Source organism: Eptesicus fuscus, chromosome 21 (assembly GCF_027574615.1).
Source record: "Eptesicus fuscus isolate TK198812 chromosome 21, DD_ASM_mEF_20220401, whole genome shotgun sequence".
NCBI classification, from domain to species: domain Eukaryota; kingdom Metazoa; phylum Chordata; class Mammalia; order Chiroptera; family Vespertilionidae; genus Eptesicus; species Eptesicus fuscus.
In genome coordinates this window covers 28,965,189-28,988,000 of record NC_072493.1, presented here as the reverse complement: position 1 = coordinate 28,988,000, position 22,812 = coordinate 28,965,189, and the positions used below count along the sequence as shown (strand labels likewise).

The 22,812-nt window shown below is 38.2% G+C and overlaps 1 pseudogene; it reads left to right on the top strand.

The window, feature by feature from the left end:
- Positions 1-373: 373 nt before the first annotated feature.
- On the top strand, positions 374-1,884 carry LOC103284408 (phosphatidylserine synthase 1-like; annotated as a pseudogene).
- Positions 1,885-22,812: the final 20,928 nt, after the last annotated feature.

Here is a 22,812-nt window from a genome sequence, read left to right as displayed (position 1 = left end):
AGAGGATATCCCTAGCTTAATCTTAATGGGAAAGCATTCAGCCTTTTAAGTACAGTTGACCCTTGAACAATATGGCTAGAAGTTCTGACCCCCCATAGTTGAAAATCCATGTGTAACTTTTGACTCCCCCTAAACTTGATAATGTCCCACTGTTGACCGAAAGCCTTACTGATAATATAGACAATTAACACGTATTTTATGTTATATGTATTATGTACTTATTATAATAAAGTAAGCTAGAGAAAATGTTATTAAGAAAATTGTGGTGCGCCATCTGGTCCGGCCTCCCTTGCACTGCAGCTGGTCACCTCCGGGGTCCCAGCCTCCCAGGACTGGGGCAGCAGCCGCAGCCGCTACTGCCGCCGCCGCCACCATGGCATCCTGCGTGGGGAGCAGGACCCTGAGCAAGGATGATGTGAACTACAAGATGCATTTCTGGATGATCAATAAGCAGCAAGTGGAGGACATCACTATTGACTTCTTCTATCGGCCACACACCATCACTCTGCTCAGCTTCACCATTGTCAGCTTCATGTACTTTGCCTTCACCAACTGGGACTGTTTTCCATTGGGAGAGAGGATCCTTAAACAGTGACTGGTCTCATAAACATGACCCTACCTATGTGTCTCAGTTTCAAGGACTTATGAAAGGGATGGCTCTGTCCCCAGAAGACATCTGGCGGGGTATTCTCTCTGTTATTTTCTTCTTTCTTATCATCAGTGCATTAGCTTTCCCCTACGGTCCATTTACCAGACCTCATCCAGCCTTATAGAGAATGATTTTTGGACTCAGTGTGCTCTACTTTCTCTTCCTGGTCTTCCTCCTCTTCCTGAACTTCCAGCAGGTGAAATCCATAATGTACTGGCTAGATCCAAATCTCCGCTGTGCCATGAGGGAAGCGTATGTCATTGAGTATACTGTGAACTGCCATGTTATCACCTGGGAGACAGTTATCAGCCATTTTGATATATTTGCATTTGGATATTTCTGGGGCTGAGCCATGAATGTCTTACTGATCCATAGTTATGGTCTCTGCTGGACCATCAGCATCACCTGGGAACTAACCGAGCTTTTCTTCATGCATCTCCTGCCCAATATCGCTGAGTGCTGGTGGAACCAGGTGGTTTTGGACATTCTGCTGTGCAACAGCGGCAGCATCTGGCTGGGCATGGTCGTCTGCCAGTTCTTAGAGATGAGAACCTACCAATGGGCAAGCTTCAGGGACATCCACACCACCACTGGGAAAATCAAAAGAGCCATGCTGCAGTTCACTCCTGCCAGCTGGACCTACATTCAATGGTTTGACCCCAAGTCTTCATTTCAGAGAGTGGCTAGAATATACCTTTTTATGATCATCTGGCAGCTAACTGAGTTGAACACCTTCTTCTTGAGACATATCTTTGTGTTCCAAGCTGGTCATCCATTCACTTGGTGTAGGATTCTCTTTATTAGTGGTATCACGTCGCCCACAGTGAGGCAGTACTATGCTTACTTCACTGACACACAGTGCAAGCGCATGGGGACACAGTGCTGGGTGTTTGGGGTCATTGCTTTCCTGGAAGCTATTGTTTGCATAAAATTTGGACAAGATATCTTCTCTAAGACACAGATACTGTATGTTGTGCTTTGGCTTCTTTGCGTGGCTTTCACCACCTTCCTGTGTCTGTACTGTATGGTGTGGTATGCAGAGCACTGTGGTCACTGAGGAAAGACCTACTCCGAGTGTGAAGATGGCACCTACAGCCCAGATATTTCCTGGCCTCATGGGAAAGGGACAAAAGGTTCTAAAGACAGGCATCCAGGCAACAATGAAAAGCCATTCTTGCAGAAGAAGAAATCAACATTCCAAGTCAAAAGCCACCAACGGAGTTGAAAAGAAATGAAAGACCTGGTTAATCCAAGATGTTCCAGAGAGGGAAATGAGAGGGAAATGGAATCAATGCACCTCCCCGCGAGGAGGTTAACACATACAGTGCAGACGGGAAGAGGAGGGGGACTTTGGGGGGTTTCATTATTTGAGGATATAAGTCTTGTTTCCCACAAGCACGGCCACATCAGGCAGACACTGCCTGGGGCCCTTTGCCAATGTGGGGGTTTCTTTTTAATATATATTTTATTGATTTTTTACAGAGAGGAAGAGAGAGGGATAGAGAGTTAGAAACATCGATCAGCTGCCTCTTGCACACCCCCTACTGGGGATGTGCCCGCAACCAAGGTACATGCCCTTGACTGGAATCGAACCTGGGACCCTTGAGTCCGCAGGCCGATGCTCTATCCACTGAGCCAAACCTGTTTCGGCCAATGTGGGGTCTCTTTTAAGGTCAGCACTTGGCATGCGGTCACAAGTAGCAAGCAGGACATGTGTTAGAAGGAAAGGTAGCTATTCTCACAGTTGCCCAGAGCAGCTTGTGCTGGGGAGTCTTGTGGATACAGGTGAAACATCTTCACTCAGACAGGGAGTTAATCGTAGAGTTAATGGACTGGCCCCCAGTTTTTTTTTTTTTTTTAAATGAATCTGCCTTTCCATTTGATTAATTTATGTTCAGGCCACTTGTTTGTATTTTATTTTGTTGTGATTTGTTTTTAAGTTAGGATGCTTAAAAACCTTCAGAAGCCACTGCTGAAGTTGAACTGGGGAGGGCTCCCCTCTTTTTCTAGAAAAAGGAAAAGGAGAGCACTTGTGTTATTTACTGTTCAGCAAACCTCATCCCCCTTTTACGACCTGAAACCACATAGCAGGTGTAAACCAATCTGAGTAAAAGATAGCCACCTAAGCAGGATCCTGGGCTTCAGATCAGAATCTGTTTTGTCCCATTTGGACTCACTGTCCACACTTACCCACAGTGCACAGCAGACGTACTTCAGGGGCCGCATACACCCCTCCTACATCTGGTACCTTTACATTTTGTTTGTTTCCTTCTGTGGCATGTTGCTGACATTGTCTTTTACTCCTGTGTGAGATGCTGGTGAGTATTACATTCTCCATGCCATGCTCCAAAATGTTTACCCTAACAGCTCATCACCTCTGATGGCTCCTGTTTCAAGTAAAACAATCTACATTAAAGTCTGTCAAAGATTAAAAAAAAAATTGTAAGGAAGAGAATATAAATTTATATATTTATTGAAAAATTTTACCTGTAAGTGGACCCATGCAGTTCAAACCCATGTTGTTCAAGGGCCAATTGTATGATGGTTTTTCTTCTTTTTTTCTGTTAACATTGTGAATTACATTGATTTTCAAGTCAGCATTCCTGGACAAATCTGGACTTGGATGTGAATACGTAGTCACATCTCTTCTTTTCCTCTATATCCCTGAGAGAAAACTGGAGACACCCCAACTTTCCCCCACAATTGTTTGAGTCAGATTTATACAACCTAATGTTGCTATTTCCCTTAAATCTCTGTTGATCTACAATTTCTTCCTGTTTCTTTGCTATTTTTTCCTGCTATTATTGTCAAAGAGATTGGGGTTGTCTACCTGATTAGTTTCCCACAGTCTGTATTTTGCTGATTGCATCCCATATGGTGTGGTTTAGTATGGTCCTCTGTCCCCTGTGTTTCCTGTGGATTGGTAGGTAGATCTCAAGATTTTATCAGAATCAGGTTTATTTTTTTCTTAATAATTCATAATATTAATATTTCTTTGTGTGTGTGTGTGTGATGTTATCAGCCATTGATGTTCAGTGCCTAGCTCTATTAATTAAATAGGGCTTTTAAAAGCCCTTCTTTTACTGTAGTAAAGATTATAGTAAAATTTTTGTGATCAAAATTCTGTAATGAAGTTGAAGAAAATGAGGCTCAGAGAGGTTGAGTGACTTTCCTAAGATAATGTAACCAGTTAGTAAAAGTAGCCAGGCCTGGGACCCATGATGTAGAAATGCAAGTCCTATAAGCTTTTTTTTTTTTTAAGAAGCATATTGCCTTTCCAGACACTTGATAGTAAGCAATAGGAACATCAATGTTCCATCCGTAGGCATATGAGACATATTTATCTATTTTAGGAAGATTGAATTCTGCTTTGCTTAGAGACATAGGACCATACCAAATGATTATTCAAAAAAAAAAATGTTTCCTCTAGTTCTGGGTTACATTCATTTTTATGGATACAGTTTAAAATTTTTTCATGCTAATTCTATTGCCTGGAATGATACCTAAACTCAACTCAGAATCCTGAGTAAATTTTTATTTCTGCTTGCTTCTCTAGTGCTACAGAAGAAAAGATGACAAAACAAACAGATGCAGATTAAGTACTACAAAGCAATTTGTTTCTTTTTTATACTGCATTTAAGACTTGCTACTAAAACATCTCTTCAACTTGGAAAGAGAGAGAGAGGAAGGAGAGACAGAGAGGAAAAATGTTACATTTGGTTTTTAACTACCACCTACATTTTTCATGGGTTTGTATCTAAGGTGCTACAGTATCTCTCTTCGGGGAGAAGCAAGTCCATGAGTTTTGTGGAGACAACTGAAGAAAAAGATATTTTTAATTCTATAAAATATAAATTTATCATGTTCAAATCAACCAAGGATAGACATTTATCTTCACCTAAGCATTCACTTTTCTACACAGGTGGATGTACTCAGATACCCATCCTATTTTATTTGATGCATGCTTCTGATGTTCTGAGCTTATTTTCCAAAAGAAAAAACAAACAAACAAATGCACGATCTTCCCACTCTGCAAGTATTTCCTGACATCTCTTCAATTTATTAAGTCGATAATAATTAAGATTATTATTGAACAACTTTCAATCCATTTCAAATCTGATTTATGAAATAAGGTTAAGATGAACTTGGGTTATATATTTATTGAAAAATTTCACCTGTAAGTGGACCCATGCAGTTCAAACCCATGTTGTTCACAGGGTTTAACCTTTAATCACAGGGTTCTGGGAATTCCCAATATTAAGGAATTAGATGATTATCTACTTCAACTCATTTTGGTGAGGTAACTCACCAAATTGCCACTGGCCACGCAGTGGTTGGAATTTTGTTCTCTTGAACTGTTCCTTGAACTTCTCTTTCCCTGGCATCTGAATTCAGAAGACCTGGGTGTGGATCTGACTCTATTGTTAACTGCATCTGTGGCCTTAGGCAAATCACTGAATGTCACTGAAACTAATTTCCTCATCTGAAAAATGTGGCTAATAATACCTTTCTGATTGTAGTGGATTAAATGGGATAATGTGTTGGGAAGCCTTTTGTAAAGTGGAAAGCACATGGAGAAGTCATTAGAGCTTTGGAATCAGAGTCTGATTAGACCCACTGACATTCCCTAGGGAATTTTATGCTAGATCTAGATTCGCTTTCTTTTTGAGAACCTCGGGTGTGAATCTGAAGCCCATTCACATCTATAATAATAAAAGCGTAATATGCTAATTAGACCGGACGTCCTTCCGGATGTCCTTCTGGGATGAAGCCAGGGCTGCAGCCACCATGGCTGCAAGGGAGGGATCCAGGCAGCCGTGGCTTCGAAGGCCTACTCTTGCGCAAATTTCATGCATTGGGTCTCTAGTCTCTCTATAATAAGCACCTCAGTAAGATTATCCCGAAGGGCCCATTTATAGTTTGGAGGGAATCTGAATCTTGGGAATTGTTGGAAGGACTATGGGGACATCCTTTAGCATTTTCTTTCTGCTGTGAAAAAAAATAGTTAATAGATTTCATGAATGTCTAGAGGAGTGTTCACCAGGTATCTTTGGAAAGAGAAATACTTACATTTAGAAATATTTTCTCATTATGGATAATGGGATGATGAGGTAAAAAATGATATTGGCCACTTATGATTCTAAAAAGCAGACTGAATAATGTATGGAAAATTAAACATAATGGTAACAAAGAAATAACTCATTTACTACAAGGTCCACTTAGTTATTTAATCACTATCATACAAATACAGATTTCCCCTGCAAAGTGATGAGAAGTTAGTACCAGCATAAAATGCAATAGAATAATGTCAGCGTGGCAAATGCTGTAAAAGGAAAGATTCATTTGGACAGTTCTGTGATTGAGCCAAGACTCCTTATGGTGTGTACATAGTAGAGAAGCAATGATTGGAATCCCTCACTTTGTCCCTAGATTATCACACCTTCTGGAACGGAGAGGCATGAAATTGGCAAGTTAGGTCTGAATCCTATTTGGGCTTAAATGAGATCATTAGAGTGAAAATACTTTGGAAGAATATTGGTGGAATATGAAGTTACTATTATTTTAATTTAAAATTTTTAGTTAATTTAGGCCAAAGAATAGAATGTATACTATTAGTCACATATGCTGGATTCTTTGATACAGAAAAAAAAAGTCCTAGAATTATGATAGGCATCAAAATGCTCTGTTTGGATTCTGGTATCACCTGAAATAATGAGCTAAAAGCACAGTTGCCAAATGGTGTTATAGATACCAAGTGTGTAGGAACTCAGCGATGTGGAACAATCAGTGAGGAGTGGAGCAATTAGAGGGAGCTATATAAAGATCTTAAAGAACGGGAGGAATTTAGGTGTGGGGAGCGGGAAGGCGGATTTCAGGCTTATTTGTGTTCTGAGAAACTAGCCGAGGATAGTGGCTGGAAATGTATGGTTCTACTAGTAAAAGTTGGGCTAATCTTAGTGTTGTATCCGTGCCCTTCTTCTGGGACCTGAAGGAGTTTTTAATAATGAATCCAATTGGGGATCTTGCTCAAAGATGAGCAAAAGCAGCCTTGACACAGAAGATGCCAGCAGTAGATAATGAAACTTTTCTCTCCTCTCAGTCTCATTGAACTGTAAAGCAAGTATTCTCTCCTTTAAGAGAGCTGTAATAATTGCCATTTTCCTTCAGGCTCAGCTCTGTTTCTTATCAAGAGCTATGTCTGAGAGAATATCTGTTAAAGCAGCACTTATTTAATAGAAACACAAGACAAGCCATGTATGCAAGCCACAAAAGCAACTTTAATTTTTCTAGTAGCCATTAAAAAAGTAAAAATAGCCCTGACTGGTTTGGCTCAGTGGATAGAGCATCGGCCTGCAGACTGAAGGGTCCTAGGTTCGATTCCGGTCAAGGGCATGTACCTTGGTTGCAGGCATATCCCCAGTAGGGGGTGTGCAGGAGGCAGCTGATTGATGTTTCTTCTCATCGATGTTTCTAACTCTCTATCTCTCTCCCTTCCTCTCTGTAAAAAATCAATAAAATATATTTTAAAAAAGTAAAAATAAATTTGGTGACATTATTTTAGTATCCATTTTATTTAACCCAATATATGTAATTAATCTAAAAATTATTAGTGAGATATTTTTATTTTATTACCTGTGTGAAGGTGGATGGATTATGAGTGGTCTTCAATATTTGATGTATGTTTTATTATTTTTTAAACAAAAAATAATAAATGTCGCTAGTCTCAATTTGGACTAGCAACATTCAAAGAGCTGAGCAGCTACATGTGGCTGGTGGCTACTGTATTGATACCACAGAACTTTATTCCCCCTTTTAGGAGTGGCAGTGCTTGAGTTCAGGTTTATATTTGAGGATATATTTCCAGAGTGTCTGGGTTGGGGTAGGGGCATCTTTCCATACCTAATGACCCATCCAAAATCAACTTCATGTGATCTAAAAAGTTAAAATTTTTATTGGAAGAACTTAGACAAGTAATGGTTTTCTTAATTTTGAAGAGAAAAAAACAACCACAAAAGAAAAGTGTGGTAGATTTACCACTATGAAATATAAAAATTTTAGATAATTAAAACATATCAAATTTATTATTAAATAGGGTACCCAACAGATTGGGGTAAAGATTTGCATTTATTATGAGATAGGTTTTAATGTGTACTTACAGTATTAAAAAACTCATTCAAATATAAGGAATAAAATTAATACTATTTGATTTATGAGATATTTACCAATTTACAAAAGAGGGAAAGGCAATAACTGTTTAAGAAAATATTCAATCTGTTTATTCCTTAGAGAAATTAAAACTAAACCATCATTAAAATAAGGTAACATTTTGCACTTATTAATAAAGCAAAAATGATAATGCCCAGTGCTGATTAAATTATAATAAAATAAGTACATAGGTAAAATCCTTTGGAAATGCAATATGGCACAATAGCACTAGAACCTTAAAACTATTCTTATCCTTTCACCAGTAATATCTAAAATATTTATTAAAATAAACTCATCAAAATTGTAATTAGAAAAATAAACATGATAAAAATGATCATCCATTAGAATATAAAAAATCCAAATGCTTGATAATACCCATATATTTGCAACAATGCAGTGCAATATGCACTTTCATATACAGTTGGTAGAAGCATGAATTATTCAAGCCTATTGACCTAGCAGTCCACTTCTAGAAGATATTTCACCAAAAATACTCAAGCACATGTATAAAAATTTATGTACCAGGAAGTTCATTTCAGGAATTGTTTATAATAACAAAAAATTACAGCATACATGTCAGTAGTTAATAACTTACACTTTTTCTATGCAATGATTCACAGCCATTAAAAATAATGACGTATTTTCACCTTAGAACACTAGAAAAAATAAGCGCAAGTTAAATCCAAAGTAAGCAAAAGAAAAGAAATATGAATTAGAGCATAAACCAATGAAATTGAAAATAAGAACTCAATAGAAAAAACAAAACCAAAGCTATTGCTTTGAAGAGATTAATAAAATTTATAAATTTATAGCCAGGCTAAAAAAAAAAGAGAGAGCAGACACAAATTATTAATATCAGAATTCAAGGGGGACATCATTATAGATACCATGAAAACAAAAAGGATAGAAGGAATACTATGGACAACACTATGCTCACAAATTTGATAACTTAGATGAAATGAACCAATTCCTTGAAAGAGACAATCTGCCAAAATTTACACAAGAAGAAATAGATGATCTGAATAGGCCTGTGTCTCTTAAAGAGATTTAATTAATAATCTCGAAGAAAAGAAAGCCTTGGGCCCTGATGAATTTTACCAAACATTTAAGGAAGAAATTATACCAATTCTCTATAATCTCTTTTAGAGGATAGAAGCAGAGGGAATACTTTCTAACTCATTCTATGAGGCCAGCAAGTACCCTAATACCCAACCAGACAAAGACATTACAAGAAAAGAAAACTAAACACCAATTTTTCTCATGAATACAGAAGCAAAAATTCTCAATAAAATATTATCAAATTGAATTTTTAAAAAGTAATAATTATACACTATGACTACGGGGGATTTATTCTAGGTATGCAGAGCTAGTTCAACATTTGAAAATCAAGTATAATCTATCAAATCAACTGGCTAAAAAAAATAAATTACATGATCATATCAATAGATGGAGAAAAAGCATTTGACAGAATTGAACACCATTAAATCTCAGTAAACTAGGAATAAAGGGGAACTTAAAGAATCTCTCCAAAAAACCTACAGATGCCATCATACTTGATGGTGAGAAACTTGAGGCTTTCTCACTAAGATCAGGTACAAAGCAAGAATATACTCTCTCAACACTACTTTTCAACGTCATACTGGAAGTCCTTGCTAAATGCAAGAAAAGAAAATGAAATTAAGGGTATACATACTGGGAAGGAAGGTGTAAACTGTTTTTGTTTGAAAATGAAATCTATGTAGAAAATCCAAAGAATCAACAAAAACATTGGAGCTAATAAGCAATTATAGCAAGGTTGCATGATGCAAGGTTAATGTATGAAAGTCTAATGCTTTCCTATATACCAACAATGAACAAGTAGAATTCTAAATTAAAAATACCATTTACATTAGCACCCCTCAATGAAATACTTAGATATTAGTCTAACAAAATATGTAGACGATCTACATGAAGAAAACTACAAAACTCTGATGAAAGAAATCAAACAATAACAAAATAAGTGGAGAGATATTTTATGTTCTTGGATAGGAAGAATCAGTATTGTCAAGATGTCAGTTCTTCTCAATTTGATAAATAGATTCAATGAATCCCAATTAAAATCTGAGCAAGTTATTTTGTGAATATTGACAAACTGATTCTAAAGTTTATATGTAGAGGCATACAACCCAGAATAGTCAATTCACTATTGAAAGAGAAGACGAAGTTGAAGGACTAGCATAATTAGACTTCGAGATGTACTATAAAGTGACAGTATTCAAAAACAGTGTGGTATTGGTAGAAATAATAGACAAATAGTTAAATGGAACAGAGTAGAGAGCCTGGAAATAAACCTCCATAAATATAGTCAACTAATCATTGACAAACAAGCAAATGCTGTGATGAAAAAGCAGTCTTTTCAACAAATGGTGTGGGAACAACTAGGTATCCATATGGAAAAAAGGAAAAAAATAGTATGTAGGTATGATGATGCCTTTTTAGAAACAACACAGACAGTATCCATGAAAGAAATAGTTGACAAAGTGTACTTAATTAAAATTAAAAACTTCTGCTTGGTGAAGATAATCAATATCAAGAGAATTAGAAGATAAGCCACAGACTAGGAGGAAATATTTGCAGAAGACGTTCTAATAAAGCGCTATTTTCCAAAATATACACAGAACTCTTAAAACTCAACAATAGGAAACAAACAGCCCAACTTAAAAATGGGCCAAAGACCTTGGCAGACATCTCACCAGAGAAGACATACAGAAGGCAAATAAGCATGAAAAGATGCTCCATATCATATACCATTAGGAAAACACAAAACAACAATGAGATACCACTACACACCTGTTAGAATAACCAACACTCAGAACACTGACACTAAATGCTGGTGAGGATGTGCAGCAGTAGAAACTCTCATACATTTTTGGTGGGGATGCAAAATGGTACAGCCATTTTGGAAGACCGCTTGGTGGCTTTTTACAAAATTGAACATAGTTTTACCATATGATCTAGGAATTGTGTGTCTTCATATTTACCCAAAGGAGTTGAAAAGTTTAAATCAGCTTTATTCATAATTGCTCAAACATGAAAGCAACAAAGATGCCCTCTAGTAGGCAAATAGATAAACTGTGGTACACCCAGACAGTAGAATACTATTCACTAAAAACAAATGAGCTATCAAGCCATGAAAAGACATGGTGGAACCTTAAATGAATATCACTAAGTAAAAGAAGCAAATCTGAAAAGGCTACATACTGTGTGATTTTAACTATATGGCATTCTGGAAAAGACAAAGCTATGCAGACAGTGAAAGGATCAGTGGTTGCAGGGTGGAAGGTGGGGAAGAAGTGAATGGCCAGAACTCAGAGATTTTTAGGGCAGTGAAAATACTCTGTGTGATTTCATAATGATGGATATATGTCATTTCCATTTTTTCCAAACTCATAGAATGTATAATACCCAGAGCAAGTTCTAAGGTAAACTATGGATTTTGGGTGATTATGATGTGTCAATGTAGGTTCATCTTTGGTAATGTTCTGGTTAGTGATGTTGATTATGAGGAGGCTATGCAACTATGGGAAACAGGAAATGTATGGTAAATCTGTGACTCCTTCTAAATTTTGTTGTAAACCTAAAACTATTCTAAAAATAAATTCTTTTTTAAAAAGAGGTAGAGCTGTGTATTCAGATATAGGATGATCTCTAGGATGTGATGCTGAAGTAAAGAAAGCAAATCATAGGATGAATGGTAGAATCTGATCCCTTTTGTGTTTAAAAAGTGTTCATATATGCATGTAAATCCATGCAAAACTGATGTGAAGGGCTCTTAGCAAGGAGTAGGGAAAGGGATTATTCGTGTTTTAAATTATGCAATTTTGGATATTTTAATCTTTCACAACATGAATATATCCCCATACTATTAATGTAATACAAATTTAAATGAGAAAAATGACACAATTTTACATTCTTGTTATATTTTTTTCTGCTAAAAATAAAAAATAATACTATTCTATTTACAGTGAAAAATGGGGATTTAGAAAGAATGAGGGTCCCTGACTATGTTCCTCCATAAAAGGCATCTCTCAATACTGACTCACATTTTCAAATAGGTTAGGCGATGTTTTGGGAACAGTTCTTCGAAACAGTTTCTTGTATCTGTGGGGGACTTCCTAACTGGCTTCCACCCCTGAGCCAGATCTAAGGGGCCTTCATTCTCTAGGCTGGCAATTGGCAGTGTTTGCCCAAAGGCAGGCTGACGTCCTAATCAGAGTGCTTTACCTGTAGCACTGGCATTTCAGAAACACTGACAACCAAGGAGAAAGCAGCAGATAAGCAGCATATCACTGGCCAGAATGGTCCTTTCTATTGCTCAGGTTAAACTGAAACATATGCCCAATTGTGAATTTTAAACAGTGTTATCAAGATGTTTGACAGCTCATCCAGGACTATAATACAATTCTACTGAGGAGGCAGAAGGTATAATCTGAACCTCAAAAATTTTCTATATATATCAGTGAATGAGAGGATTTTAGGTATAGCTGCCTATGGGATTGGTGTGTGTATACACATGCATGTGCACAGACACAGTCACATAGTTACATGTATGTGTGTGCATGTGACAGCCCCAATATAGAATATTGTATGCTGTTTTTCTTGGAAACCATGAAAATATTTCCCCAAGATAAAATTTTGACTTCTAAGCTACATTCCCAAGGGGGCAAGGACCAGGTGGGGGTGAGGGAGTTAGGTAGGTGTACAGGAGATAGCATGAAAAGCAAATTATGGTTGTGGTTATGCTGTATAATGATTTAGAATTTCTGTTCTATATACCATTTATCCATCCACTCAACAAGTACATTTTATTTGTTAAAATAAAAAGCACATGCTCAGCCACTGTTACTCAGTGGTTGAGCATCAACCCATGAAACAGGAGGTCAGGGTTCAATTCCCAGTCCAAGCATGTGCCCGGCTGCGGGGCTCCATCCATGGTGGGGGTTGTGTGGGAGGTGATTCTCTCTCATTATTAATGTTTCTTTCTCTCCCTCTCCTTTCCTCTCTCTGAAATCAATAAAAATGTATTAAAAAACCAGAAATAAATATAATAAATTATTGAATATTGAAAGCAACTTAAGTATTAACCTTTCATGAAACTGTTTTTGAAAACGATTCCATTCTGAGAATCTTTAAAATTTTAATTTTAAAACAATTAAAAATAATTGTGTTTATGGCCATAATTTTGTGTTCTTGAAAGGAATCGCTTAGATCATCAAGATGTTACCAGTTCCTACATCCTATGTGAGATATGGGGCTGAGGAAACTGTCAAAGTAGTGTATGTGTGTGGTTTTGTCTGTGTGTGTGTCTGTGTGTGTGTACGTGTATTTGCATGTATGCTGGGGGTATGTATGTGGGGGCATGTATGTGAGGGGTGATGGGTGAAGTGAGGATGGGAAAGGCCAGGATTAAATCAAGAGCCAAAGTGAGAGCCTTATTTTTTCCTTCTTTCGATCCATTCCTTTCTTTCTTCCTTTCTTTTTTCTTTCCTCACTACTTCTGCCTTCTCTTCTCCTTCCCCATTTTATTTTGTCTCCCTTTTTTACATCCACTGTTCTGTTTTATTTCCGTCCCATTTCCATTGTCTACAGAGTTATGGAACTTTTTTTTCAGTGTTTTATTATGCTTTTAGAAAGCATCTTTGGCAGAAGAGAAACTCACATGAATTAGTACAGTGCTTCAAGTCATGGTTGTTCTAGGAATATATCCCAAGTAACTCTGATAGGGAACATTCTTGAACAATTAATAAGTTACATTAATAAGAATCATTATGAAAATAAAAACAAGTATGTTTTAAAAAACACTTCTACTTCCAAAATATCATGTTTTATTGGAATTATATTCATTTACTTGAATACAAAGAAATTAAAATAGTATTAAAAATGTAGCATTTAATAAAGTCTCAGACTCCATCTTCTCAATTTAGTTTTTCCCTTAAGAAATACATGAATTCAATTGCGACATTAAATTTTCAAAGTTCACTTGTCTATTTTTAGTGCCTTATTTATTATTTTGTTGTTGATTTAAAGTAATAAAAGGAGTCTGGCTGGCATGGCTCAGTGGTAGAGTGTCAACCTATGAACCAGGAGGTCACAGTTCAATACCCAGTCAGGGTACATGCCCAGGTTGTGGGCTCCATCACCAATGTGGAGTGTGTAGGAGGCAGCAGATCAATGACTCTCATCATTGATGTTACAACCTCTCTCTCCCTCTCCCTTCCTGTCTGAAATCAATAAAAATGTATTTAAAAAATAAAATAATAAAAGGAATTCAGTGTGAACAAATTTGAATTGACAACAAGAATGGCCTAATGCCCAAGATACATTAATCAGATGCCAAACTAGAGCATCCTAAAAGTATCAAAACTAATCAAAGCAAAGATTTCATTGTATCTTAGTGTTTGCCATTGCTCTTGCCAGAGTACCCTAGTGGTTTGTGTTGGTTGTTCAGGAGGTAAACAAAGTGAGCTCAAGTTTATTAAAATCTCTGACCTTCAATTTCTTCTGTAAAATGGGGATAGGAGTAGTATCTACTTCATAGGTATTCATACTATTATGAATACAAAATAAGAAAGAAATGGGTATATGAAAATGCTATGTAAATATTATTCATTGTTCAGAAGAAACAGAGGTTCATGTTCATTAAAGGTTTTGCTCTAAGTTTCATGTTTATGTTTCTAATTTGTGGTCTGATGGCAGCAGCCATGGATAGCCATTGAGTTAATGAAACCTTGTCATGTTACTGAGTGAATAATAATATATTCTTTTTAAAATTTAAATGTCCATAGTCACTATCTTAAAAGAATGTTTTTTGAGGGAAGACCATGTATTATTATTCATCTTTACGTTCCTATCACAGTGCCTGGTTCATGGTTGATGAATAGTAAATACTTATAGCATGACTGGATCTATAACCCCATTTTTGGAAAGGATGGTAGTCCAGACCTTAATTGAACAATAAATGTTTGGGAATCAAGCACACAGAGTCCAGAAGAGTACTCACAATGATGCTTTCCTTTGTCTTCAAGTTGAACGGAAGCCATAGGTGGAAGGAAACTTTGGTGTGACTCCTCTTTTGTCTTCAGTAAGCCCTCAGACTCTCAGGGCTCTTAAGGTCTTCAAACATAGGTTTTGGGGGTACCCCACATACCCTGTCTCCAATCATCCTTTTTGTAGACCCTCTCTCTTCTTCCTCCCATCCCTATCCTTTCCACTCCTTTTTTTTCTCTTCCCAGGGACCTGTTTTCCTTGGCCTCATAGCAGCTTGTTAATCATCTAGTTCCATTTGACTCCACTTTAGAATGAGTGGTGGTGGTGATGGCGGTGTTGGTTGTAGCTTTTGATCCCAACAACTACACCTTTTTTTATTGCCCATGTTGATGTCTTCATGACATAGCAATTTTTTTTATGATGCTAATAGAGCCTGTTTTTTTCTTCCACATTGAGTTATAATACCTAATTTCCCTTCTGGTACCCAAGCTTAATATGTGCCATGCCCTAGGCCTAGAAGGAGGATAAGGTTGGGGTCAGGCTGGGAGAAGAGAAAGAAAGATGATTCCATCACAAATGAATGAACATACTAACATTTTAGCACAGAGCTTATTCAATTAAGGTTTAAAAATTTGTTCCTTTTATACAAACTACCAGATCTTTGATTATTTTCAGTGGAAGCTGAAGTAACCAGTACCACTGAGATGGGAAGAAAGATCTTTTCTGGCAGCTGAAATTAAGGAGTCACAGCACTGAGAGTGAGTTGTGTGGGATAGCAGGCTCATTGGCTAGTAATTAAAGAGTCAGAGAGACATCCCAGTGGAAGAAGTAAAGGGGAGAGGCTGGTCTAAGATGGTGGTGATGGCTGGCAGCTGAATTTCTTGATAAACATCTTCTTCCTCAAAAGACTTCCCAGGAGCAGCACAAATGAGGACATAGGACAAAAATAAATGACCCAGAGAGTTAATCATATGCTTATCTCAGATGAACTAACAGGTCCCACATAGCAAAGGAACTATGGTCCAAAAGCCAGAATTAACATACATTTGTAACTCCCTGCACTAAAATATATGTTTTTCCTACATTGAAAATCAAGTCAATTTAAAAATAATATTCATTATGTCCCTTTAATCCAGAATTGAACCAATATGTTTTGTAATTAATATGGATACAAAGTAAAACCAGGTCTTCAGAATCTTTAAATTGACTTTATTGAATTGATATTGTATTTGATTCAGGTCTCAGACATTGGCTTGTGATGAAGCATCTTTTTCAGACACTCATTGTCATTGATGTCAGTGCTTTTAATAACTCTTACAAGTGCAGCCAAGGGAAGCCCTTCTCTCAGGATGCCTGTCTTCTCAACATGGGCCTGGTAATTAGTGCTCAGGAAGCACGGCTGTGACAGTCACAGTCTCCCCAGTCACTGCTGTCCTTGACTGTCAGCGTTCTGACAAGGAGCGTTTGTCACTCTACAAGCTGGCTCCTCAACTTTGACATTTAGCCACAGTGGCTTACACTGGACTCTAGATATCTAGAATCTGGCCTATTAACAAGGCCACCACATACCCTTGGCCACTCTTTCCCAGGGCTTCCCCAAAGGCCAGCTTTGGAATGATGTTAGTGCTAGATTCAAAGGATGCAATCCTGGCTTTTGATTCTGGCCCCTTATTATGCAGGGATGACCTCAACATTAAGGAGATGAAAACAAATCTAACTCTCGGGAAGGTGAGATCCAGAGTCTGGTGGTCCCAAAGAGAGAGAGAAGTCAGGTATTGGCAGGGGCTCTGTCAGAACTGGGCAGGAGCTGGAGTTGGTGACAATGGTTCTGATAGTGTTTTTGTGGCAGGAGAAGCAGGTAAATGTAATTATTTGTAGACTTATAAATGTGACTATTCTAGCTGTAGGACTTGTGATATACAAATGGAGGGGTGACCAGAGGACTGGGCAGTGTGCTGGATTCATCAGTAATTTTAGGAACATGTGACTTTTAAGGCTCCTTGGAGACAAGCTCAAATGAATAGTGAAATGTAATCTTATAGCAATAAAAGGAACCTGGCTGTTACTAGGATGTATTCATAATGATCAGTTAAACCTTATGATGATACTAGTAGCCCATTGCAGGAAGATTCCTGCAATAGGGCTTCCTGCTGCGCTCTCCGCCAGCCCCAACTGCTTGCCTCCCTTCTCTGCTGGCCCTGCGGGCTCACCTGCTTGCCCCACCTGCTTTCCTCCCTTCTCCCTGCCCCACCTACTTGCTTTTCCGCAGCTTCGCTCCCTTCTGCAGTGCTTGGCTTCTTTCTATGCTGTCTTGATACGCAAATTAACAGCCATCTTGGTTGGGTTGATTTGCATACTCACCCTGATTGGCTGGTGAGTGTGGCTTGGGCATAGCGAAGGTGAAGTCAATTTGCATATTACTCTTTTATTAGTTAGGATACTTAATTCTGATATTTGAGAGATGTTACTTCACCAGCATATGAAAGAATTACTTTATGAACATATCAAATTGCTTATTTTCCCTCTTTCAGTTTTATGTGTAAGAGGACAATTGCATTCAAGTTAAGGAATACCAGTGAGCTTATGTTGTAAAGAGGGGCTATTTCCTTGGTATGGGGTCGGATGGAGTCTCTGTCCTCAAGTAGAAGACTGACTAATAAAGTCAACAGCATAAAAATATACTCCCAATAACAGATGTAGATAAAATATAGTGAACTCTCAATTGTCTGTGTGTGGCTTGCATTTTCATAAGTTAAACTATGCTAATGAATACAAATCTCTCATGGCTGATGACAGATATGTACAGAATGAAATGCAAAGTTGTTGCTAAGTTAGATTAAGCCAAATACAAAAGATGCAAAATATTTTATAATGAAAAAAATTGGTTACTAATGAACCCATTGTTTATTCAGCAAGTATTAAAGAGCACCTACTATGTACCCTACACTGGAGATCAGTGGAGATGATTCCACGGAAAAGAGTGATCATGAAAATTCATCAGATAGTGAGACAGGCTGAATGATTCTCAGAGGGTGGTCTCAGATTAACAACATTAGCATCACCATTAGCTTGTTAGAAATTAAAATTCCCAGAATTCTCAGATCCACGCTAGACCTATTGAATCAGAAACTCTGGGGGAGTGGGTACAGAATTTGTGTCTTAACAAGTTCTCTAGTGGTCAGGGTTGAGAGCCATGACACTCTGAGCAAAAGTAACATTGCATAATGTAGTTGAGAGTGCGAGGCATTTCATTTGGATTGGGTGTGAAGGGAAGCTTCTCTGAAGAGCTGACATTTAAGCAAGATCTGAATGTCAAGAAAACCCATTCAAGGTTCCAGATAAAGGGAACAGAGAGGACAGAGACCCTGAGCTGGGAATGAGCGTAGCATATTTGAGGAGCAGAAATGTTGGTATGCCTGGAACATAGCAGTGAAGGGGAGGAGTAGTTCAAATTATGGTCAGAGGTGTAGGCAGGGCTCAGGTGGTGGTGGCCAGGGCTACTTAAGTTTAATGGGCATAAAAATCACTTGGAGATTTTGTTAAAAATACAGATTCTGATTCAGTAGGTCTGGGGATGGGAACTGAGATTTGCATTTTTAGCAATCTCTTCGGTAAAAATGCTGGTACTGGTCCATGGACCACACTTGCAGTAGTAAGAGTGTAGAGCTTTGCAGTAGCAAAGTGCAGTTCAATACCAAAGCTCTGCACGTGTGTGTATGGGTGGCTTTGGGGTTATTTGTTTTAAATTCTATGCTCCTGGATAATTGAGCACTGACTTGCACTGGGGTCTTGTTCAGTGAGGGGGCTGTTGATTGAATCAGGTTGTAATTGGGGCAATTGGCAGGTTTTTGCAGTTAATTTAAAAGAGGAGAATAGTTTAGTGCTGAGTGGCAGAATCTGGACAGATTCTTGTCACAGGAGAGACAAGGGAGAGTTTTGGACAAGGGACAGCTGTGTCATCCTCTCCACACAGGTCCTGTGCTCTTGGAATTCCTGAGCTGACCAATGGGATCTTCTCTTTATCGCTGCATTTTGTTTAGGGTTTCTCTCCCTTTTCAACTCCTGTCTCAGTGGCCTTTAGACAATCTAATCATTACCTCTCCCCAAAGTCCCATTAGTGATACAAATTGTGCAGATGGTTAGGTGTGCTCTGCATCTATTATCTCCCTCCCGAGTACCGAGATGTTGAAACCAGCTGAGGGACATTTCAGGTTGGGCAAGGGCTGTGGAAGCTGTGTCCCCCCAAAAAACACCCAAATTATTTTGGACCTGTTGGGAGTCTCTTACGTTTCCTAGCCTCCTTGTGCATTCCTGCCAGATTCAGTGGCCTACCTGTGCATCCAGGGCATCTGACAAGGATGTGTCCCTGATTTCTGTTGTCACTGGGTTGTTTTCTTGTCCTTCTGTGTGGCCTTCCCATCAGCAGTCTCAGGAAAATGCTTCCTGGAAGTTAGTTTTTGCTCCTTAGCTCTCTGCTGCCCCCTTCTAGGTCACATGAGCCAGAACCCTTTCCCTTGTTCTGTCCTGGAGCTTTTTTGCTCTCTGAGTACTAAGCATTCACTAAGATGCTCTACTCTTCCCACATTCATTCTTTCCTTTTCCCATTCAGCAAACACTTATTGAGGATATTCTATGTGCCAGGAATTGTTCAAGGCCCCGAAGTACAAAGATAAACAAACTTAGTCCTGTCTTCTAGGGCCACACTGTTTAGAGGTAAGACAGAAAGATTAACAGCAGTTGGAATACTACAGCTTGAGAAGGGCTAGATGAGAGGAAGGCAGAAGAGGAGTGGAACTGGGAGGGAAAAAACACGTTAGCATTGCTGGGGGAGGTAGGGAAGGCTTCACTGAAATTTTGGCATTTGAATTGGTTTTTGAAGGATGGTCAGTAATAGGCAGGTTGCTGGGGTCTTAGATTTATAGATTAGGAGGGGTGGAAAGGATTCTAGAAATTACATTTTGGTCCACTTAATAATGAGCCACCCAGAGTGTTAGAGGACAATGTCATAGATTATTTAAATTCATATCATCTTTGCCTTGAGGCTTAAACACTGAGGTCTTTTTATAGTCCTGCTGCCTTGTATTTAAGCATAAAATACTCAGGAAAAATAAACACCAGAGTTTTTCTGTTAAAATTAGGCCAACCCCCCCCCCCCCCCGAAAAAAAAAAAACCACAAAAAAAACAAACACACACACACACACACACACACACACAAAACAACAACAAAAAAACCCCACACTCAAAAAAAGAAATAAATAGGGTTTCACGAATCTCTATTTTTTTGAAACCTGAGAGACTGTATGCCCTGCTTCTCCTAAAAGATGATGAATTTGATATTTTCACTCTTGTATTATTTGGAATTTCTGTGAAGCATGACAAATAATAACTGTAAATACATTATCCTAGCAAGATGTTTTGTTCCTGTTGCTGGTGAAAAAAATGAGCTCACTAACACTTCACCCTTCTCCCTCTCACTTCCCCCTCCCCAGTTATATTGTTCTTTCATTGGTGTGCTGCTCATCAAGATAATTGGCAGTTTCAATTGTTCTCTGTAAAAGTTGACACCCAGGCTGGGCATCCTGCCTGCAGAATGGCATTGGCTAAGGATGAATGGTAAGCTAATGAGCCTACCTGCTTTCTTCTCCCTCTCAGTGCTCCAGCATGAAGTACAGTACATAGCATCTGCCTTAGTAATACAAACAGAGAGACATTGGAACTCCAGGGAAGATGAAGTAATTACATCCTTACCTGGATGAAAAATGAAAATGGAGAATTCTCAGCCTGTTGGTAAAAGGCACACTTATCTCATCATAGAGCATGGCCCTTGCACTATCTCTTTTTATGTCCCTAGTTTCTCTCATAGGGTCTGGCCTGTGGTAGGTGCTTTCAAAATGTTAATATAATTGACTTGAATTTTATTATCCTTTGGACAGAAGCACCATCTTTATGTCTTTCTAGTTGGTAGAGCTCCTAGAACAGAGTTTTCTTTACTGAGTATTCCATGGCAGCTGCATAGACTTGTCACAGGAACTATGGAGGGCCCTGTTTCTTTACACTCATTCATTGTGTTCCCTTTTCTGAATCTTTGGGTTGCCTTGGTTTCTTGACACATTCTTTTTAGTATGATTCAGAAAACCATTAACAGATTTGCCTGTGCTTTCTTAAGATTCTCCCCTTTCCTGAAATAATTCATTGGTAACTGGGATGGGACATCAAAGATGAGACAGATAGAAGGAAATATCATGACATAGCATAGATAAAAGTCTATTTCTCCTGGAGTATAAACACCCAGTGAAAGAAGTATGGCAAAAATCGAAGAGATGACTCCTATGGAAGCTCTATGCCCTAACTAGATTGGTAAAATAAATAGGTCTGAGGGATTGAGCTTACTACTCAAAGAGCCTCTTTAACTTCAACAATTGTAGAATGTGGGACTGAGAGTCTTTAGGAATTCAAAATTTGTGTTTTTAAAATGAATATTGTATTTGTATTGTTCAGCCATAAGAAACAGATATCCTGACTTAAAATGGTTTAAAAAGAATAAGGTTTTATTTTTCTTATGCATAGAAATCTGGTAGTATTGGTTCAGTGGCTCAAAAATGTCAGGACCCAGCATTACTGCAATTCTCTTGGCCTTTCTCTATTGCCTATTACCTCATATTTGTAAGAATGCTGCCATAGCTCAAGACCTCATGGTCATATTCAAGGCACAAAGAGGTAATGGTTTTGGCCACATTTGTTCTTTTTTTTTTTTAGGAAAGCAAAGTTTTTCTAGAAGTTCTCCAGATGACTTCCTCTGACATCTTTTTAGCCAGAACTGGATTCATGGGGCCACCCCCAGAATAAGGGGAGCAGATAAAGTAGGAACTGACTCCAATGCTGCTATGAACAACATTGAATGGCTGTTAGCAAGAAATAGGTAGAGAATGGACAGTGCAGGCAGTGACGGTGTCAACTACAGATGGAGAAGCATACCTGTACTTAACACTGGTGGACAATTTTTTTTTAACAATACCTCAATGTTCATATGATACAGACAAGTTAATGCTAGATTATAATGCCAATTATTATGCCCAGTGCTGTGGCAGAATGTGAAAGAGATAATTAGGCTGTTTTTTCAGACTTTGGGCAACTGTAAGTGGCTCTGGTAGTCAGGTAGGATCATTCCAGTGAAGTATATCTGCATAATGAGAGGTGGTATGCGTTTTTGCATGTTACTGTTCTAGCACTTGATAGTATTGAGCTATACAGTAGACCTTTGTTTTTGTCCTGAGACTTTCAAGAACCCCCCAGATTTTTGAAAAGCACTAGTGAGCAATTAAATCACTATTGGTTCATTTGCCACCTAAATGACTAATGCTGCACACAATATGGTAATTCACCGTGGGGATGATTCAAATTAGTGCCTTAGAAAGTTATAAATCACTACATGCCATAATCCTCCAGGATCTCTCACAAATAGTCAAAACCATGAATGTTAAATTTGCAAATGGAAAAATGCCTACTGTGCATTCTTCAAAATGCTTTTATGTCATCTGTAAAATATCAGATCATAATGACCATAAGAGTTTTCAATATTTATTTAAAAAATATTGAAATTGTTACATTTTGGTACTATTTTGTTTTATTAAGAGGCCATTGTCCTCTTCTACCTGTTGTCCTCAGGTATTGTTCCACCTGAGAGTAACCAGGCTGAACATTCAAGTCTTCCAGCTTGAATCTCTTCAGTAGGGAACCAAAATCTTGTTTAAAATAAATGGTCCTAGGATAGCTGGGTTCAGGCCTTAATAGGAGGGGTGGTGTCTTGGATGTAAAAGAGAAGAATAAAGAAGGTGATCTAGTTCTGAAGAGAGATGGTCAACATTAGGGGAAAGGGCTGGGAATTGGGTCTAGGAGTCGCCCTTTTCCATTTTTTTCATCACTATACTAT